Source organism: Staurois parvus, unplaced genomic scaffold (genome assembly GCF_062004578.1).
Source record: "Staurois parvus isolate SC_StPar_1 unplaced genomic scaffold, SC_StPar_1.0 ptg000021l, whole genome shotgun sequence".
NCBI lineage: Eukaryota > Metazoa > Chordata > Amphibia > Anura > Ranidae > Staurois > Staurois parvus.
The window spans coordinates 6,302,224-6,324,965 of record NW_028317817.1 but is presented as its reverse complement, the minus strand read 5'-3'; the positions used below and the strand labels follow the sequence as shown (position 1 = coordinate 6,324,965).

General features: G+C 40.4%; 1 protein-coding gene across 2 annotated transcripts in view; it reads left to right on the top strand.

Moving 5' to 3' along the window:
• RBMS3 (RNA binding motif single stranded interacting protein 3) overlaps nt 1-22,742 on the top strand; it is a 751,114-nt gene that overhangs the window by 601,693 nt on the left and 126,679 nt on the right. The window lies entirely within an intron of this gene.

Here is a 22,742-nt window from a genome sequence, read left to right as displayed (position 1 = left end):
AAACTAAAAGACCAAGCCCATGCACCATTTCTTGTTCCTGGATGCAAGTGGAAAATGCAAGTTGCCTGTAAAAGGGGACCCAAAACCAGCTGCTCTCAAGAGCATAGCAATATATATATATTTATTTATTCTAACCTTACATAATAATCTTAATATTTTAATGATATACACTTAAATACATACTAATTCATATAGAGCACAGTACCAATTGATGATCACTAACATCATTCATAAATCAATGTCCCACAGTGATTATTTGTTTCACATAGTTATATAGTATGGTATAGTTAATAATGAAATGTTTCTAAATCCCAACTTGCTGAAGATAAGCAAATTATGTGAATTAATATTTCACTTCACTAGTGACAAAAAAAACAAAAAAATCACTGAAGTAATGTATTAAAAAGTTGATTAGTATGACCCAGGAGGGCCATATCACCTGGCCAGATGTTCTCCAGCAATTTACCTTACCTGTGCTTTAAAATTACATCATATTTCCAGGTGCTGAATTGTATTAGAGTATGTTAGATATCCCCAGACACCAATGGCATAGCTTAAGCTATGGTCATTGTTAATATTATATTTGAAGGGCTGAAAATACATCATTACAAATTGCAACTTTCAGTCTGAAACAAAAATAGTTTTCAATTAAACAACTTTTTATATCCCGGTATGCCAATACCATATCAGAAAATGTCAGTTGTAATGAGTAACATGTTATAAATGAGTCCTGTAACACTATATGGTCCAGAAGTGACATCACTACTCTCACTAAGCTATATACATTTACATTTTAAATAAAATAATAAAGAGAAAAATGAGACGAGCTCCTTGTTGTGATATGTTATACCATTGCTGAGTTACGAATTGTTAAAAAAAAACAAATATATATGATACGATTTATTTATTCATAGCAGGTTTACAATACCACCATGCATGTAGAAATCATTTTCTGATATCTTACTTTTCTTTATGTTGCACCTGTTGGCTAAATACCACCCTCTTAAAGGATAAGTTCACTCTTGGGAACATGTTACATGTGCCACCCATTTTTAGGGGTTTTTAGGGTTAACATGCTCCCATTCCTGCGGCCGCTGCCGCTCCTCTGCATCTAATGATAGATATTAGGGGATTTTCTCAGGAGGACTGTTATAGACCAAAAAGTATTAAATTTTGTATTTAAGTCTAGGGGGGCTTTCAAAGATCCCCTACTGATCAAATTAGAGTAGGGTTGATGACAGATGCAGACAGAGACGCTCTGCTCTATGGGTGGCCAGGAGGAAACGGACTCGGACTGTCCGTTTACACCTGGATGCCTCTGATCTGTCCAAACAGAAGAGGATGTAGTCCTCCTCTATTTTTATAGTGGGCCTGATTGGACCTGAGGTAAGTGGGTATAAACAGAGGCAAGTCCGTTTACACCCGCCAGTCCAAAGGAATGAAACACTGACAGATGGTCCTGATCGGATGTGAAAGGACCCAAATTATGGCAAATAAAACAAAATTTGTAAAGGATCTGTTCACCTTTTGGACAAAAAAAATTAAATGCACATTTTTTTGCAGGTAAAATAATGTGTATTTACTATTTTTGTCCAAAGGAGCCTGGAAAGGATTGCACCAGTCAGTAGATTGCTGATGCCATGTAGGTCTCCTGCAGACCTGTCAGAATATCTGCTTGCTATACAGGATGTACGAGCAAGTAGCTATTCTGACAGGAAGCTTCAATGAACTACCTTGGTGCTTCACAGCTCTGTGGTAGTTCATTGAAAACTACAAGCCCACAGCCGCTAAGGCTGTTGGGACCTGCAGTTCATTCATTCACAGAAATCCGTGAATGAATGACACAGCTATGTGGGCCTTCTCCCCGTACTATTTGTCACAGGGATAGGGGCAGTGGGCACAGCTGCAGCTATGGGAACATGTTACATGTTCCACCCTAAAAACGAGTGGAAAATGTAACATGTTCCAAAGGTGAACTTATCGTTTAATTTGGCTGTTTTGGTGTGGACTGCTAACACTCATCTGTAGTTCTGTACCTCTTGTACCCAAAATGAACACATTTACAAACATATTCCAAAACAATTCAGCAATCACAAAGCTTGGGAAAACAGGTGGCTAGTTGCAGAGGTCCAGTTGCAAGTGTCAGTTTCAAATCAATGCGTTGAACTTCACAGGATGGGGGGTTGTCTTTATTTAGCATTTTATTTGGTCTACATAATTCTGGTGCTGGGGCTGGAAAGTGGCTTTTCATATTATTTCCTTTTACTTTAAATGACCAATGCTGATCCCCTTAGCAGGAATAAAAGCTTAGAGTCTTTTATCTCCATCACTGGAACACAGCATTTCCATTGCCGAGATGATGAACATTTATGTCAGAGTGAGATTAGAAGATCAAACAGTAGGATAAGTAACACATCTCACCTAAATACAAGTGACCCACACTTCACTGCACTTATTAAGGTCATTGGATCAAGTAGATACAATAAAGATGGTAAATTATGTTGACAAGAAGGGACATTTCTGAGTCTGGCATAGAATTGTGTTAAAAGCTTTTCTTTCTTACATCAGATGTTAAGCTTTTTGTAATTGTTGGTCATTGCATCTCTCTGTCCAATAATGACATTTTATTCATGATACTTGTTAGAAACCTTGGTGAACTCTATTAGCTATACTCCATTAATATACACTTAGGACCTGAAATCCTTTAATTGCCTAACCCTTAGGTACTCACTGCTCTTGTCTGTAAATTATGAAATAATATTTTTCAAAAAATACATTCATAAAACTATGTTAGCTTTCATTAAACTTGTGTACTAGTAATGTTTTGTGTATACCCTAGGCAGATCTCAAAACTAATCTCACAGGGAAGATCCCCCCCAAGGATTAAATGCTTGTTTTTGTTTAGGGTACCATTAAAAAATGGGATTACCTTAACCCCTACTCTGACAGACTGCTACTGGTCTTCTGAAGCTGCTTCACTTCAGCGCTCTGTTGATTGCAGGCACCTACAATGAACAGCAGTCTTGCATTGTAGGTGATTAGGCTGAGGGCTCACCCACAACCCAAAGAGTCAGAGTATTGGCTACTGGCAGACATGGGATAAGGTAAGTAAAACTACTTTTCAATAGTACCTTAGATGAAAAAAGAGCATTTAACCTTTGCACCCCAACACTAATTTTGAAATCTCAGTGGAATTCAGCGTTAATAAAAATTCTCAAACAACAGACTGAACTCAGATATTTAGATTTCATGGCTCCTATGATATTTTAACTGTGGTTGAAGCTATGGCCATGAACTATATAAAAATCTTATTATGGGCATACTTTGTAAGGAGTTTGTGTGTTCATCATACTGTGTCAATCTTATCCTATCCACACCAAGGTTCCATGAAACCCTAAAGTTCCTTCAGAGGTTACTAGGGGTTTACTTTCCTGCTAATATCAATGTAAAGAAGCACTACAATTTTCATTGCCCAAGTTTCATTATTAATAATATTTGTTTTATTTTTATTATAATTATTACAGAAGTTTATGTTGTATTATAGCCCTGTGTGTCAAATACTTTTTTCTTATATCAATAACTACCTATTCACAATAATGACTCATAAGCTGAAGACATCATAATTATTAGCAGGACCTTAAAGTTATTTTAAGCATTCCTCTGTGTTAAAAAGGTTGAGAAAGGATAGTCTAGTTTTTTTTGTCCATTTCTTCACAGAATATTTAGGCATACTGTAGATTGGTATGCTGCTGTAGGGCAACCCACTATTTTGTTTGATGGTAGTCTTTTAATCTGAGTACCCCTGCTTGTTCTGCAGGAGTGTTGTTATCAAACACATTCCTATACCTCTATAGAAACATTCCTGTAGTTTTTTCCAGAAATCCTGTGTCCTTGTAACTTCCTTTGTAATGAGCAACAGCCTTAAACAATATTATCTACCTTCCAAGCATGGGGGTTAATACAAGCCAAGGGATCTCTGATATGGTCTTGTCAAAAGTGCAGACTATGCTTGCCTTTTCTGCCCCCTCGTCCTTTCCCAGAAGCTGTACTATAGCTTCAATGAATGGAGAAGGCAGACCTCCATTCATAAAGCACTTTTCATTCTTGGAAGCTATAGTACGACTTCTATGAATGGAGGAGGGGGTGGAATGGGCATTCATCCTCAACACTATTGACAGGTGCATGTGAAAGGTTTCTTGGTTCTTAGTAACCCCTTCAGCACCAGAAGATTACCACTGAGGGGTTAGAGGTGGATCAAAGGATTGAAGTTTCCAACGAAATCCGCAGCCAGCAGCTAAAGGGACACTTTACAATGATTGTTGGTACTGTCCTGTTCGATGCTCTCTTTTTTATTGTTTTTAACTCAGCTTAGGCTTTAAGAAAGTACACTCCCAGTGATATACTCAAAAATTGAAAACAGGTGATTACAGGAAACAGAAAACTCAAAGTAAGGTTATTCAAGTGAATGTTCTGATTCTCAAACAGCTTCAGGTTTTGCAGGATAGCTTTTTTGGTTACTGGTTGCTGTCATATTGTACCTGCTATTTTCTGCATGATAATGCTTTCTAAGGATGAAAAAAAAGAAATATACTGTAATACAAATAAAATACTGCAACTGTTGTTCAATATAACAATTTTACATTTTAACAATTAATATTCTTTAACAAAAGAACATACATTCCACATTAATAATTATTCTAACAAAATTAGAATGTGCTGACAATTGCCTATTTCTTTTTTGGCCAAGGCTGCCATTTTTCTGAAGCCTAGAGTAGTCACTTCCCTACTGAGAACTTTCCCACGCTCCTTGGTCTCAAAAACTATATATCATTTTTTGCAATTAAAATGTGTGCAATTCCAGCATTGATTGTATACCTTGGCTTAGCTAGAAAAGAAGGATGCTGCTGGTAGAAAGGAGAGAGAATTAGGATAAGTTAAGAAACTATTCTTGTACGTTTAACTCTTTTGTGTCTCCCTGGTAACAACATTTGTCACCTCCTCTGCTTTTCTTTTTTCTCTCATTAATCTGTTTTCCCTTTACACAGTCTGTATCATTCCTATTGCTTCCTCCCCCCCAGCAGGAGTAAATATATATGCTGTCAGCAGATTGGCCACTAGTGACTCCCTTACTGCTCTGATTATTGACACAGTGCTGACAGAACAATTGAGGCTGCGTGGTATGACAGGGTATGGCAGTGCCTTACTGGAATTTGAACAGGAAAGGTACTAATTTGTAATGTTTTACATAGCTATACCTGCAAAAGGGGCCAGCATAAAGTGTATCTAATTAGGACTTACTTTTTCAATTAAAGTTCAAATTTAAGATGAACTTCTTGGAGTGTACAGACTGAATGAGCAGCATGATCTGCCAGGTGGGGTCAGTTTTATGCACTTAGAAATCTTTGTGTACACATTGACATGGGGAAGTTCTAATAGTTGAGGAAAGTGGAAAAATAGCACTGGATCCCTAAGGCTATCTTATTGGTATTTCAATCTTAAAGGATTGATGTAAATAATTCCCAGCTTCTACCAGGTGTGAGAAGGAGCTCTGCTTCCTTCTGCTTGTGCCCAGGCTGTGTGCAATGCAGGGATGTGAGCAAGAACTCAGTGGGCCAGGCACAGCATCGATGTGGAGGTGCAACTGAATTCTGAGGGGTGCATCTGACATATGGGGGTGCGCAGCCCACCAAAGCACACCCCAGGATATGGCCATGGCTTCTACACCCCATAGGATCGCCATAATCTCCTTGGCATATAGTGTAAGGTACCATAAATGGAAATTGAAGTGCCACACCACTGCTAAGAGGTCCAGATATACGTTTATTCCATAAAAGTCAGGGGACAATACAATTAGTATACAATGCATTTTGAGATTCTAAAATGTTCCCTTTATCAGGGCTTGAGCGAACACAAAGATCTCTAAGCTTACCCTCCTCAGGGTCAATACACAAGGACCCAATACAAATGTGAGAATCTGAATAATTGTGTTCATCTGTCCAAGGGCTTGGTTGTGATGTCATTACAAACACGACTCGAGCAGGGTCATGCTGCTTGCTATCCTATGTTTTTTAGTACCTTTTTAGCCTCTTTTTCTATCAAACAAACAGGACTTAATGTTTGGGAGGTCATTTTAAACCAATAAGGAGCTAGCGTGCAATCAATTGGTGTCAGGACCCAGGTTTGAACCTGCAACCTTTATTGTGTCAGGCAATGTTGCTTCTTGCTGAGCCACCTGAGATACTAGACAGCTCCTTGTCTGGTCTCATAAGAAAACCTTGTCTTGTGTCTTGTCTGAGCCTGAATATTGAGCCCTTTGTTCCTCCCATGAACTTCCTATTAAAGCCATGTCTTTGCACTTCCTGTTTGCCAGATTATTGTGCTCTCTCCAGCCAGTTTCTCACTCTTGTCTCTCCTGCTGCCATCCATATCTTTGCTACCACTCATTACCAACCTTTGGTTTGTTTACCGACAACACTTTTGTTTGATCTTACCTGCTTTATCTTCTACTGGACACCTGCTTGCTCACCTCCTGAAACACGAATTGGACACATCATTACATGCAGAGTATTATCACAGCTTATTCACATATGTGGTCATTTTTATTGCACTATTTATAATAGTTCTACTTTTATACCTGTCACCGCTGAGCACCTTCCAGGTCTTCCCAAACCCCCCCTCTCTATCATTCTCCTCCTTCGAGGCCCACTGCATCCGGCTCTTCTCTCCCACCCCTCTGAGGATTGCAGTAATCTATCGACCCGTATCCCGCTTCCTCGACGACTTTTCCGCCTGGCTACCCTTCTTCCTCTCCTCTGAGCTACCCACCATCATCCTTGGTGACTTCAATATCCCTATCAACGTCAACAACCCAGCTACATCCCAACTCCTCCACTTAACCTCTTCTTTCACACTCACACAGTGCACACAGTCCTCCACCCACACCGACGGGAACATCCTGGACCTTGCTTTCCCTCATCTCTGCACCCTCCACAACTTCACTAACACCCCCTTCCCTCTCGCTGACCACAACCTCATTACGTTCTTCGTCTCCCCATCCTCTAACTCCCCACCCCCCCAAAACATCAAACCATCACCAGCCGTAACCTCCGCAACCTGAACCCGGCCCCTCTCCACTCGGCAGCTGACCGTCTGTACGACAGTATCCTTCCACTGTCATGCCCTGACCTTGCCACTACTGCGTACAATGACTTGCTTTCAGCTGCCCTAGACTCCTTAGCACCCCTAACCACACGTAGCATTAGACCCCGACCACTTCAACCCTGACAGAAGGACCACACTAAAAACCTCAAACGACGCAGTCGCGTGCTGGAGCGATTATGGCGCAAAACCAGATCCCCTCGTACGTTCTCCCTCTACAAATCCGCCTTCCTCACCTACACCTCCTCCCTCCGCACCTCCAAGCAAGCATGCTTCGTAACCCTCATTAACACCCTCTCCACCTGTCCTCACCGGCTCTTCTCCACTTTCAACTCCCTACTCTCCCCCCCCCCACCCAGTACCTCACTCACCGCCCATGAGATTGCCAATCACTTCCAAAACAAGATTGATGCAATCTGTAAGGACATTGCCAATACTCAATCTCCCTCCCACCATTACCCCATCAACTCTCCCCTCCTCTGACCTCGCAACTGCCCTGCCCACCACCACACCTAACATCCCGCACACTATAACCTCCCCAACACTCTGCTCCTTCAGTCCTGCTACCACTGAGGAGGTCACTAAGGTCTTCTCAGAAGCCCGCCTCACCACTTGCCCCCTTGACCTTGTCCCCACACAATTCCTCCGGTCACCCTCCTCCTCCATCCTACGCTCCCTCACCCACATCTTCAATCTCTCCCTCTCTACTGGTGTATTCCCCTCCCCCCTAAAGCACGCGCACATCACCCCCATATTTAAAAAACCCTCCCTGGACCCCACCAACCTGAACAACCTTAGACCCATCTCCCTGCTGCCATTCACATCCAAGCTCCTTGAGCGCTTAGTCTACAATCGCCTAAGCTCCCACCTCACTGACAACAACCTCCTCGATCCACTACAGTCTGGCTTCCGTCCCCTACACTCCACCGAAACCGCCCTACTCAAAATCACTAACGACTTACATACCACCAAAGCTAATGGCCACTACTCCTACTCCTCGACCTCTCCATGGCCTTCGACACAGTTGACCACCCCCTCCTCCTTAATAAACTACACTCCATTGGCATCAGAGACTCTGCTCTCTCCTGGCTTTCCTCCTATCCCAACGCTCCTTCAGCGTTACCTATAACGCTACCACCTCCCCCTCTCTCCCCCTCTCTGTTGGGGTCCCCCAAGGCTCTGTACTCGGGCCCCTTCTTTTCTCCATCTACATCTCCTCCCTCGGCAAACTGATACACTCCCATGGCTTCAACTATCACCTCTAAGTCGATGAAACGCAAATTTACCTCTTCACCCCTCACCTCACTCTTCAGTCTCTGCCCGTATCACCCACCTACTGAACGACATATCAGACTGGATGTCGCTCCATTTCCTCAAGTTAAACCTTTCCAAAACCGAGCTCCTAGTTTTCCCCCCAGCCCGTGCCCCCCCCATCCTCTCCATCACGACCAACAACGCCACCATCAATCCCACCCCGCAAGCCAAAGTCCTAGGTGTCACCCTAGACTCAAGCCTATCCTTATAACCCCATGTCCAATTGCTGGCAAATTCATGCAGGCTCCACCTCCGCAACATCTCCAAGATACGTACGTTCCTAACCCCAGACACTACTAAACAACTCGTTCACTCCCTTATTATCTCACGCCTGGACTACTGCAACTCCCTTCTTACTGGCCTACCCCAACACAGGCTATCCCCGCTTCAGTCTATCCTGAACTCAGCGGCCAGACTCATCCACCTTACCAACCGCTCCACTTCTGCCACCCCCCTCTGTTATTCCCTCCACTGACTTCCAATTGCCCAACGCATTAAATTCAAACTACTAGCATTGACGTACAAAGCCATTCATAACACTGCCCCAAACTACCTCACCGACCTGATACCCAAATATCACCCAACCCGTACTCTTCGCTCCTCACAAGACCTCCTACTTTCTAGCTCCCTGGTCTCCTCCTCCCATGCCCGACTGCAGGACTTCTCCAGGACTTCCCCCATCCTCTGGAACTCTCTACCCCAATCCATTAGACTGTCACATACCCTTCTCACCTTCAGGCGCACCCTGAAAACCCATCTCTTCAGGGAAGCCTACCCCACCCTCACCTAACAGCCGATCTCCTCCACTCCTCCTACCACTCCATCCCCCACAGCCACTTCCTCCTGTACCACTATCCCCTCCCTCCTAGATTGTAAGCTTGAAAGAGCAAGGCCCTCGAACCCCTCATGTATTGTTTTGTTACTGTATTGTCTCATGTACTGTCCCCCACTATAATGTACAGCGCTGAGCAAACCTTTTGGCGCTATATAAATACTGTATAATAATAATAAAATTTGATGCATGGTTGTATTTTTTAATACTATAAATTTATTGTCACTAAGAATAGAGAAAAGAGTTATAGATTTTCACATTTGTCGAGGTTCTTGTATATTTATAATCTATTCAATGTCCCCTGGCAATATTTTTCATAAATCAAATGCTATTGGTTACTTGGGGTTTTTTTTGCTTTTAACTATGACTCTGAGGAGGGGAAGTTGTATTGATATTGTATTGATATGGAGATGTCTTTATGTTTTTTGTAACCCCCGATGAAGGGAGTGTTTTTTTGGACCCCTGAAATCCATTGGCTACTCTTTGGTTTGCCTCCTTGACTTTTATTGGAATAAAGTTTTATCATTTTAGCAGTGGTATGGAACTTCAATTTCCATTTTGTAACGTTACTCAGGGGCATTCTAGTCAAGGCAATGAATGAAATATGTGCAGACTCTTTTAGCCTCAGGTCATTTCTGAAGGCTCAGAGTAGATGACTGTCTCCTTGTTTATTTATCACATTTCCTGACAAAATCATCAGTAACTTCAAATTTCAATAGCTTCACTGACAGCACAGACATTTTTTTCTTTATTTAATTGTTCATTGGTAAGTTACTATGTGTCATGGGTGTACATATTCATGTGATATAATTTTACAGTCTAGAAAAATGCCATAATTTCTGTGGCTTGCAGTAAGTATATGTTACATCATAGCCCATGAACAATCCTATGATATATAGCCATTTACATAGGGAACGGGAACAAAAGAACAAAAGGTTACAGACAAGTGTAAATTCCTAAGATATAACATTTTTATTTTATATGGTACAAGTTTTTAAAATTCTCTGGTAGTGAGAGCAATTCTTTTAAAAGTATTAAAAGAAAGTCTGACTTGTCTCTCTTCAGCTTGCCATTACTTAATAAAACTGTTGAGGTTGAAGAATGGCGTGAAAGCCCCAGAGGAAATTCTCAGAAGAGATGACACAGAGAACAGGATCTGGTCTTCAGTTGCTGCACATCATTCATTTTAACATAATTGCCTATTTGCTCCTATTTGGACTTTGCATTTAGACTGACTCCACACAGCACCTCATGACACAGAATGCTTGCTAGTACATTTTGCAATTTTTCGATCTATAATAGCCTATTTCACATGTTATGTTAACAACACATTTTTATTGTACCTGTGTACCTCAGTGTATTTGATGTTTTCACAGTTTCATATTTTAAAAATAGTTTAGTGCAGTTATTCTCATTTGCTGTACCAGGGGCTGTATGTAATCTAAAATAAATTCTTCATATTTGTACCTAAAACTATTAAAGCAATAGTAAAGTTCCCATAATATGTTAAAAAATTGTCCCCTGCAGGTTTTAATCACAATATACTAGTATGCACCATATACTAGAACATTATGACAAGATTACCTGCAATCGGAGTCCTCCAGCGCTGCACAGTCATGGCTCCACCTGCACTTCTATCTTCACCCGGCCTTCCTTTCTGGGTTTTGTAAGCTCGGCCACTTGAGTGTCTGGACTGCAGTGACTTTACTCCCATGAATGCGCACTGGAGTCAAACTATTCCTTCACTCATACATGTAGACATGGTGGGAGCAGCATATACAGTACAGCACAGTTTAATCTCCTGCTCCTAGAACAAAATAGAGTTGAGCTAAACACAGGGAACTGACCATTTGGAAACTCGGGCCCTGCCAGAGGGCCCGGGGTCAGTAGGGGGCCCCATGAGATGCCCCTGGTACCTTTTTCATAGGCTTTTTTGAGTTTGGGCAAGGATACAGGGGCCCCATGATCCCCTATTGCCCGGGGGCCCCATGCGTTGTCAGTTCGCCCCTGGCTAAGCACCACTCAGCCATTCAAAGGAAGCCTTGTATTATGAATGATGACAAGGCTTCCTCTGACTGGCTAAGGTGGAGAGAAAGGTGGATGGCTTTACAATCTCAACCTCAGCTAATCAGAGGAAGCCTTGAATACATTCATAAAATACAAAGCATTAATGGTTGAGGAATGCTCAGTTCAACTGGATTTTATCCTGGGAGTGGGACGCAAAATTTGCATCCCACTGTTGAAACATAGTGCTGTAAACGTTATATATAGCTTATACTACATAAAGTTTATACAGCCACTGTATGTGTTAGTAAATGAAATAGTTCATTTGGCCCAGCTTGGTTCAAACAAACTAGTTTTTGCAGTAAACAAAAACCTTAGGCTTTAAAACAGAGGAATATCCATCCATTCCAAAAAGTCTCTAAATGGACTAGAAGGTATACAATCAAGCTGCATGAGTTTAAAGCTGAACTCCAGGAACTATTTTTATTTTTAACCTACCTTGGTCCACCTTGGTTACAGCTTATTCCTCATAGATCAACTTGAGGGGCACTGGGGATACAAAAATTAATATAGTAGCCAGAACACTGAACAGAGGGAGTTGCGGGCTCAACACTTCCACCATTCAGAAAGTGTCTTCTTTTTTTTCAATGAATATAAGGCATTGTCTTATTGTAGGAGAAGGTAGCATAATACACCCCCCTCTCTACTTCATCAAGTCAGAATATGTCTTGTATTTACTGAAAAAAATGGCACTGAGGAAGCAGCCCCCCAGTGTTTGGTATACAAGCAGAAAGTTGAGACAAGCACTGACTGTATGTAGCACAAGCTACTTCAATACATTTCTGCATCCCCAGTGGTCCTCTGAATGTGAGATATGAAGAATCAGGTGTAACCAAGCTGGACCAATGTAAGTTTAAAAAGACAATTCCACTTGCATGGAATTCCAGGATGGTGTGCATCAGCTCCCTTATAAGATGCTTATCTGCCATACACCCTTGATTTCATGTTTTTATTTAGATCATACCTTATTGCCACTATTGTTAATGGTCTTATCTGACTGCTTTTCCAGATGTAAACTTTCACTCGGGATCCTCGCCCCGATACTGTAACACTAGTGACGTTAATTGTACAGAATGTTTGAGATTTTCAAGTTGTACTATGGTTACCTCTATTGTTGAAATCTCAATAAAATCTATGAAAGAAAAAAAAAGACAATTCCTGGAGTTGAGCTTTAAATGAAGAAAAATACAGTATATGTTATAATTATGCTGCAGGTAAGATACTTTACAGACTGAACCTATAATTACTCAGATGCAATTTATGAATTCAATAACTTTCATAACAGTGTCATGTTGAAGCAACTGCTGAGAATTCATTACCATAGTATAGATTATGAAATTGTTCACTTGTGACTGCTTGTCATAGGCACACTGAAGACTATTGTAGCTCATCAGAGAGATATCAAACAAAATGCTTTATCTGTATGGCAAGTCATAGCCAACAGACTGTAAACTATGGTCCATGAAATTAGTAAAATATTGGGTTTAAATGACATTCATAAGCCTCATCATTTTCTCTCCTGCATGACCGTGTAAAAGGATGAAATATTCTCCACTGCTTGCTCCTGTGACCTCAGGTCTCTAACTTGAGGAATCTTCACTGTGTTTAGTCTATCTATATGAAAGTCTTGCTCCAATGCAAGTCCTAAAAGTGGCAGTCATTCAGAAACTTCTGATATTAGGAGCTATATAATCTTGATTTATTTCATGACTGTTCACTTTCTTGAAATTAAAGTTATGCAGGCAGACAGGAAAATGTGGTGACAGAAAAAGATACAAGTATTTTCAGCCCAAAGCACACCTATCTCCAGCAATACCAAGTTCAAACATTTCTGCTGCACCAGACATACAGTAAATACAATGATGTCATCAGTATTGGCATAATACATTGGAAAACTCTACGCACTAAGTTTTGTTATTGTTAATTGTTGTAGAGACTGTCAGAAAAATCTGAAACTATAGGAAAAGTGTATCATGAACCTCAGGGAGGACAGTTTGGACTAATTTAACTTTGCAAAATTGGCAGTTGCTCTATTGGCTGTAACTACAGTAGTTCTACTCATTATGCAAATTAATCCTTTAATCTTAGAGATTAAAAAAAAGGTAAATGAATCATAGAAATGAAAAATATTAGTCCAATACCAATATGTGAAGTGACCAAAAATGCTAACATAGCATCAACATGTGATAATGATACACCGTGAGTAGCATGACATCCTCTGTGATCCAGCACCAGCACTGACACTCAAGCTCCTTACCAGAAACTATCATCCCTAAATACTGAGGTTATATACGGTTTTGTACACAAAGCATGCCTCCAACGCACTAGAGCCTCCAGGGAACTGATGAGACTAACCCTTTTGGGGGTCCAAATTGGGTTGTCAGTTCTGCGTAAATGAATCATGTGGCCTCTTTAAGAAGATATTTGGCAGCGCGCCTCTGCTCACATAAAAATGCAGCCGCAAAAGGAGGAAATACAAAGGACTATAGTGCACTATCTTCTAAAATAAGTGGTTTATAACAAATGAAAACATACAAGAATTTAGGGAACAAAACACTACAAAAGCATGCATGCTCAAAGGCATGATGACTTCACTCTCAGGCCGTGACCCGATGCGTTTCATCTACAGCAGATGTCTTCTGGGACAACTGATATTTATATTTATTCACTTTGGGTGTTAGTATTTTAACATTCTTTTACAGTGCTGCTATCTCTCTTTTGCCATTGTATTATTCCCACTGAGCTGATTTATACCTCAACATTTCTGAAACATCCATACCAATCTGTTCCATAATATTTGTTTTCGGAGTTAGATGAAAAATGTGCACTTTATCACAGTGTAGGTGGTACCTAATTAGTGTACCTGTAGATTGAGAGGAATCATCATATGGAGTTATTTGAGCACTGGTTTATGTTGTTGAAAGTGAATACACATAAACAATGCAGCTATGGCAATGGCACTATACCTGTCATAGAGTATACAGCTCTTTAGGCAGATAAATGATAAAGGCAGTTTACCATCAGTATTATGATATGCTGTATATCTACAGATGATGCCAGAGGAGCACTTCCGTTGGAGGGGTGGTGGTATTACTGAGTAACACTTCATTACCCCAAGGTTCTGCAGATATCCAGGCCGTCAGTGGGAGATTGTTCAGGAAACTGGCAGAGGAGGCACCCTGTAGAGAAATCCCATTATTTCCCTCCTTGTCAGGTACCTCTCCCTAATGCTGATCCTTTTCTCTCCCTATCCAGTGGGGCATTCACCCTATCTTACTCCCATATTGCTGGCACACTGAATGATGCAGAATTTAATCATTTATGGAATCCACAGTCAACATGGCTGCCCAAATATCACTGGTCTTTGGTATCCAATAAGATTTCCGTCCTCTCCAAGATAGCTGCCTGGAACCCATAGCTGGAGATAATTATTTCTCAAAGGGCTCCTGTCAGCTTAAAGAAACAGTACAATTCAACCTTCTGGTTGGAGGAAATACTGCAGTCTACACCTTTCTACAAGTGTTTCAGTGCTCACTAGACTGATTGTGCTAGTAATGAAGCTCATCCTTTGAGCACTTTAAATTTAGGGGAAAAAAAAACAAACAAGGGCGCACTCTCATCGTGCATTACCGTGGTAATCCACGTATTTATTAATAAAAAAGGATTATATACTTACAAACCAACGTGTTAAAAAGCAGTACAGGTGGTCCACAAAAACAGTCACAATATGGCTGTGTCTAATGATGCGGATATGCTAACACGTTTCGGGAGCTGTACCCCCTTCCTCAGAGCTTTAAATTTAGGAAAGAGGAAATATTGTAACAAAGCATGTTTGTTCAGGTCTGCCTTGTAAATGATGGTTCAATCACTTGTGAGTGTGGTTAAAGTGTGGAACTAACTGAACTGGAAAAAAAATATATTTTGAATAAATTAACTTCAGTAATTTGACATTGGTACAATATACTGGAATACATTTAAGGTTTCATTTACTGCATATGATATTCTAAAAATATATATGTTAGCAGATTTATTGCAGACTGAAAGAGGTACACTTAGGGAGATGTTTGTTAAACAGTAAATTTGAAATTCATCAAACATTCACTGCAGGTGAATCCTGGTCAGTGCCAGGACAGGATCATCAAAGGCAAAGATGCCAAACTGAACTCCCCCTCTCCTGTTGTTGCAGGGTACACTTAAATAGGGCCAATGACTGTGGTACACCACAACAAATTGAAGAATTGAATAACTATGTACAAATTGTCCCTTTTAAAATATGGTGGTAAAGTAAGAAATGCCCTGGCATCAGTGTGAGGGAAAATATTCCTCTTTGTCAGTGGTGTCACTGAAAGTAAAAAAGGTCCCTGTGTGTTACCAATCCCACTGGAAGTAAGAAATATGTTCTGCACTGGTAGTGTAACTGAAAGTTAACAAATGCCCCTATGTTGGTGATGTCACTGGAAGTAAAAATACACTGCATTAGTGTTGGTGGCAAAAAATTATTCAGTTTTGTTGCCAGTGGGAGGAAAAAAATCCTCCATGTTGATGGTGTTTGTCTCAGGAGGACTGCTTTGGCATCAGTGCCAGCAGGCTTAAGAAGGGGAGGGTAGATGGAAGGCTATGAGTTGCAATCACTGTGTGGCTCTAGGGAAGGTAGGGGAACTGAAGGGCTCTAAGGGAGGTATGGAGTCTACGAGCTCTTTGGGGTTATGAGTGGAAGAGTGAATCCACTGTCCTTGTACTCACAGGCAGTTAACACCTCCAGTCCACACCATTTGGGATTGCATCCACTTTCCTGTGATAACTTAGATTGTAAGCTCCAAGGGGCAGGGTCCTCCTAACCCTCTTATATTGTTGCTGTATTGTCTCCCGTTATATTGTAAAGCGCTGAGCAAACTGTTGGCGCTATATAAATCCTGTATAATAATAATAACTTCCGACTGTTCATTAGCACTTCTAGGATGTGAGGAACTTAGTATTTTGTGCTATTACAGTGGTTTATAGCCAGCCATATAAATGCAATTAACAAGACTGACTCTTTCCTCAACTTACCTTAAAGCTAAACTCCAGGAAAACTGCTAACTAGGCAGTTGAAATACATGTCTGAGAGTTGTTTTACCTGCTGAAAGTATTTATATTTCTGTCCATCCACTCAAAAAAGTATGGCCACAATCCTGAAATGAGAAATAATTTTCTTATTTTTAAAGCTTGTGATGGTATGAGATATGTGAATACCTTCTGTTCTAAGAAGCCTTTACAGTGCTATGTTCATCCAGTCCTGAGTTTTACAGAGCTCTGACACATTTTTTGCAAAATCCTGTCTGGGAGGACAGGGGATCTAATTTTTTCTGTTGCTGTTTTATATTCAGTTACATTTCTCCTTCCAAACCCTTCCCTGTGCTATTGTGCAAATGCTATTTGCTAGAGCATTTGGTTTCAAAGACCCTGAGGAGGAGATAATGTATTTGTAATGCAGGCCATAGACGGATCGTTTATCGGAAGAATTTTCGTCCGACCGAAAAATCGGCTGATATTCACACCGTTAGTGAGGCAATGCCATCGGACGTTTTTTGCGGATCTTCTCGTTTTTTGTTATTGGTCATGCTGGAAAATCTATGAAAAACGGCCGTTTTTCGTAAGCATTGGTGGCAGCATCCATGGCAGCAACGACCGATTTTTCGTTTATCGGCCGACGATTCGGCCAATAAATGTCCTGTCTATGACCAGCCTTTGGCTATGGAGATGTCCTTATGTATTATCTAGAAGTGATGAAAGCGACATTTTAATCTCCAAAACTTGTTGGCTATTCTTTTGATTGCTCCTCTGACTCTTACTGGAATAAAGTCATATCTGGATCCTTAAAGTGATATTAAGGCTTTGTAAAAAATAAATAACAAAACATGTCATACTTACCTACTTTGTGCAATGGCTTTGCACAGAGCAGTCCTGATCTTCTTCTTCTGGGGTCCCCAGCTGGTGCTCCTGGCTTCTCCCCCTTGACCAGTGCCCCAATAGCAAGCCACTTGCCATGGGGGCACTGGTGCATGCTTGCTCCTGAGCCCTGCTCTATGCGCTTATAAGACACATACAGCTGCAACTCGGCCCCACCCCACTGCATTCTCATTGGCTAACTGGCTGTGATTGACAGCAGTGGGAGCCAATGGCTACTGTGTCTCGATCGAGAGGGGGCTCAGGTGAATATTCGGGGGCTGTGGGGGGAGCAGCAGACAGAAGGTTTTTTACATTCATGAACAGAATGCATGGAGATAAAAAATGTTGAGCCACTTTAAGTAGTGTGGTGCATCAGTTCACATTTTCGCTACACTACCCTGTCACTCGACAGTGAAAGGAGCAGCCTATGAGTTACTCTATTCTCCTATCAGCATGCACCTTGCACTACAACAAATCTGATTGCTTCTTTGTACTGCTTCTTGCTCCCCCCCCCATAAGCTTTGTAGAAATGTCAAAAGGCTGATGCCAGGACAAATTAAGGTACTGCATCGACAATAAATAAATACATGTAAAGATGGTTTAATAAGTATACAGCTACATTTATTTGTTTCTTTTATATCTTCCTAGAGTTCAGCTCTAGAGATCAAACACAACTTTATGTATTCAAGTATATATTTTCAAAGAATTATAATTAGACTTTAGACTATGTTTCACCTAACCAAAGTAGTAAGAAAAGTTTTGGCTGCCACTTTAAACTGGTGACGATACATGCTTTTTGATGTTAGCTCCCCTTTTTAATGGTATTCAATGCTTTCTTTTGTTACAGGATAGAAAGTATTTACCTAGTTTGATGTAAATTATTTGCACATATCCTTTAAAGGTTATGTATACACAGGTGGCCTTCATAATGAACAATTTAGTCCCTATGGATTTTATCATTCTGAAAATATTTTTTTCTCAGACAGTGACATTTGGGTTTACCATGTAATGTTTCAGATCTAGTCCCCCTCCTTCCTGAGATCTATATTACCATGAAAGCCCCTTTGTTTTAACCACAACAACAAAGAACATCTGTTCTATATGAATTTGTTCATTTCTTAACTATAGTAATGAGAAGCATTTCCACCATTCTACCGTTCCTTTATTATGTCTTCACTGATTACATTCATTGTATAATCTTTCTGTGAAAATATGTAGATATTAGAAGAATGTTAATGATGATTGTATTGGTATATATGCACCTGCATATATGATGTGTATTGCATATACCACATATGTAAATCTGGCTAATTAAGATTATTAAAATAGTTTTAACTGCAAAAGACTGACATTTGAAAACCACAGTGTGACAAATATCCAGTTCTTATACACTTTTGACCATATTTAATGAGGATTACTTTTTCTAAATGGCTGATTTTTAATTGTTAGTAAGCCGTATCAATCAATCAATCAATCAGCATTTAGACATACCTGCACTAAATGGGTTCTGTTAGGTTGCTGTGGGTTCTTACTCTCCTAATGGAACTATGTGCAAAATCAGAAATTGTACATAATGCAGTCTGTCATTAATATTAATGCAGAATTTTCTTTTTCTGTCTCCCCTGTAACATAATCGTATTGTCTGTTGATCTTGCCAGCAGAACTATTCTTTTTACGCTTCCTTTAACAAGGTGACCCTTACACAGCAGCACTGTCATTCTGTGGAGAGAGTAGTTTTAGATGTACATGTATTTTTAAATGGTCTTTGAGTAAGCAACTGAAAAATGTAAAGCTTAACTTCAGCTATCACTTTCTATACATATTATTTTTAACTATGTTATAAATATACTATATGTACAAAAACTGACTATTTTAACTGCTTTTGCTGAACACCAATAGTGGGCGTTTAAGATTTAATATTTGGCAATGAAAACACTTAAAGAGTAAGTCCGCTTTTAGGGCTCGTTCACACCATACATGCACAAAAACTGATGCTCAGATTTCACTTACAGAGACATCAGTTTACATTAGTTTTCAAGCATGCTTCAATGAGTTTTACATGTTGCAGATTCTTCCACAGAAAAAATCTACATGCGATACTAGGGTTGTGGTGTGAACAGAGTACATAGAGAAAAATTTATTTTATTGTGCCCTTGCAGAACGCTTGCACAAAAATTGATGTCTCTACACCATGATGTAAACGAGCCAGTAAAGGCTCTTGTACACTGCAGCTTCTAAACTCACGTTTAGGAGCTGTTCAGCGTTTTTTCAACAGCCCCTGAACTCACCGTAATGTTTTCCTATGTGTCCATGTACATCTTCGTTTACAGTCGTTTACAGGCAGTTGAGTTTACAGTTGTCTTTTTGAATGCAATAAACTTGCGTTCAGACGTCGATGTTTTCAGCGTTTCAAACGCAAAATGCTTGTAAACGTGGCTAAACACATCTAAACGTGGCAAATCGCGTTTATAAGCATTTGCGTTTGAATTTTTTTTTCAACTCTTCCAGTTCCCAATGCTGTCCAGAGACTTTTTTCATCAAGAAAAATGCATGCAAACAGTTTTCAAGGTGCTCAGATGGACAAAACACTTAACACAGGATGTTCCTACCAAGCTTGTCACACATTGTAATGACCGATTCACACCTCAGACCTCTCCCACCCTTTTAAACAAAAGATATGTTAATGACCATTCACAGGTCAAATTCCTCATGAAGGTGACCTTAATGACTCACTCCAGCAGCCACATTCCCACCCTTGGAAACAAAAGAAATGTTAATAAGCAACTCACACCTAGCTAATGTCAACACATACTGCTGTGTCTGCTTCTACTGTGTGTATTTCTCTGAAACAGTCTGAAATAGTTAATAATATACCACTTTTCAGTGCATTCTGGGCATTTGGGAGGTTCTCCTGTGCTTATCTTTAAAAAACGCTTCTAAACGCAAAAGTGCATAAACGCACATAAACGTGTTATGCAAACGCGGCTAAACATACGTTTTTTAATCTACTTTTTCCAGCAGTCAGTTTCCATCAGTCAGAAACGTCCCATGTACATGGGGCCTAAGAAAAAAAAATAGGAAAAAAAAATTAATATAACATAAACAACTGCTACACTAGCTATATTGTAATTTCATGTTATTAAAATTACCTTTCCTTTTCAAACCGCAGCTGCTGTGTTTATCTATAAATGTATATGGAAACCTAGAGATGTTCTGTACAAAGTTGCTATACAGAACGTCCCCAGAAATGTCATTTTCTGCTTGGGTGAAGAACTCTGCACTAGTCAAGTTTTAATCATTCTCTGCAACAACCATGTTATTTTAGGTGAGATACTTCGTAAGGGTTAATCAGTTCTAAAAAGAGGCACACACTGTAATTTTTCTCATCAGAACAATAAACGTGCATCAGCTGCTTGTAAAGAATTAGTCACTTCCATTCAGAAGCAGCCCTGCACAAGACACAATCTAGCAAAGAGCTATTCCTTTAGAACAGAAACAGGTAGGAATAAAGTTTTTTTCTAAAAATCTTTGTAATGTACATTTATCACCCAGATGGAATTGTTTTTTCTCAACAAAATTTAAGTTGCTCTTTAATTGAAGAAAATCATTTCTGGGTGTAGCTAGGGGGAGCTAGACCCTGATGGCTAGTGGGGAACTGATTAGCAGCTCAGATGAAATAGTCAAAGGGGTCTAATTTTGGTCCGGACTGAGAGACTCTTAAGGCCAGCCCCTCTATAATTTCCCCTGCTCTGAGGCTTTTGGAGGAGGGCTTTGGAGGCAGTGGTTGGATCTGAGGAGTGGTTTGCTGCACTTTTGAGGGAACTTGGCCAATCTCCAACAGAAGACTTGGGAAAGGGCTGGACTCTCTTAAATGTGTTGGAGTCGGGTGGAAGAAGGAGAAAGGAAAATGTGAGGTTGAAGTGGAAGGCTGCCAGGTGGCCTAGTGGGATGGGGTCTGCCTGTGAGCCTTGTCAGGAACATCAATTTAGGGCCTTCTTCCTGCAGACAATGACATACAGTTCGAAGTACTTTGGGAACACTGCGACACAAATACCTAGATGTGCGAAGCAAAATTCAACTTCTTTATTATTGATTAGGCCTTAAGTAATAAATGATAACACTGCATATTTCAGGCAATTTCCATAAAGCACCAATCAGAATACAGTAAAAAGATTTCAGTAAACTACTATATAGCTATTCATAACAAAATGCAACAGAATAATAACTTCTGCAATTTCTCACGGAAAAATGGGTGCATAGATAACAGCATTTAAATGCCAAGGGAACATCTTGAATAAAATAAAACAGTAGGCACTAAGCAAAAGTTAGTTACCTATTAACCCTTCCAAGCCTGGAGCTGGAAAGGAGGAAAACGCAGGACCCACTGGCCCCCTGAGAGAGGCCCACCTATATGGCAGGGAAGGAGAAACCCAGATGATAGGCCTGGTAGCAGCAGCCATTCTGCAAGCGGTACAGGAGATGATCTGAGTGAGTATACCTGCACCCCCTGGGCAGATAGTGGAAGGAGGGAAACCATATTACCTCTGCTAGTAACTGTTACTCACTTACAGGAACAGGAGCCATATCCCCTGCTCAAGAAGAAAGTCTCCAGATTGCTGGGTGAAGAGGAGTTCATCTAGGGTTAGGGGTAGTACAACTAGAGCTGCTAGGCTAGCACTCCAACAGAGACTGTGTCAGAGAAAAGAAGCTGTGAATAGTTCAGGAAGTCTTCCTCAGATTTTGGTTCCCTTGGGCATCCTATACACCCCTTACCCTATTCAAGTTTAATACCCTCAATAAAATAATAAAACCAACATTCAAGGCCTGATTTCTGTCTAAGGACAAAAGCTTGTGTGGAAAATATTAACTGCTTGGCAATGCAGGACTATTCATCAGCAATCCATAAGGGGATAGTGCTACATGGGTAAACATTGTGCATGAGAGAAGTAAGATTTAAAAGACACCTGTTTCCTTGGTTTGCTTATAGAAATAAATACAAACCTTTCACTCTTTGTAAACTTGTACTTTAAAAAAAAATCCCCATACCCCACCAGTGGCAGTATGCCGTGTTGAATACTTACCATTCCATCAATCTGCACTGTTGGGTACAGCCCAGTGCTGCACAGCCTTTCTTCAGAAATTGTCACCATCCTTTTCTTTGTGGACCATGTATTCCTATGACTGAGTGGTATTCCAGCCTTTTTTTAATTGAGCTAGACCTTTAAGTACTTGGATTCCTATCACCAGCTACATTTTTGGATTAATTTGATAACAATCCATGTTTTAAAGTTGACAATTGCTCTTGATATTTCTTTTTTTGTATTAGGCACTGTAAAAGACAGGCATCCATTAAACCAGACAATCAAAGTAGCTATGGCATTTGGGCTTAAAGGTTTACATATGTTTTGTGTTTAATCACACCATTTTAAACTGAACTTATAATCTG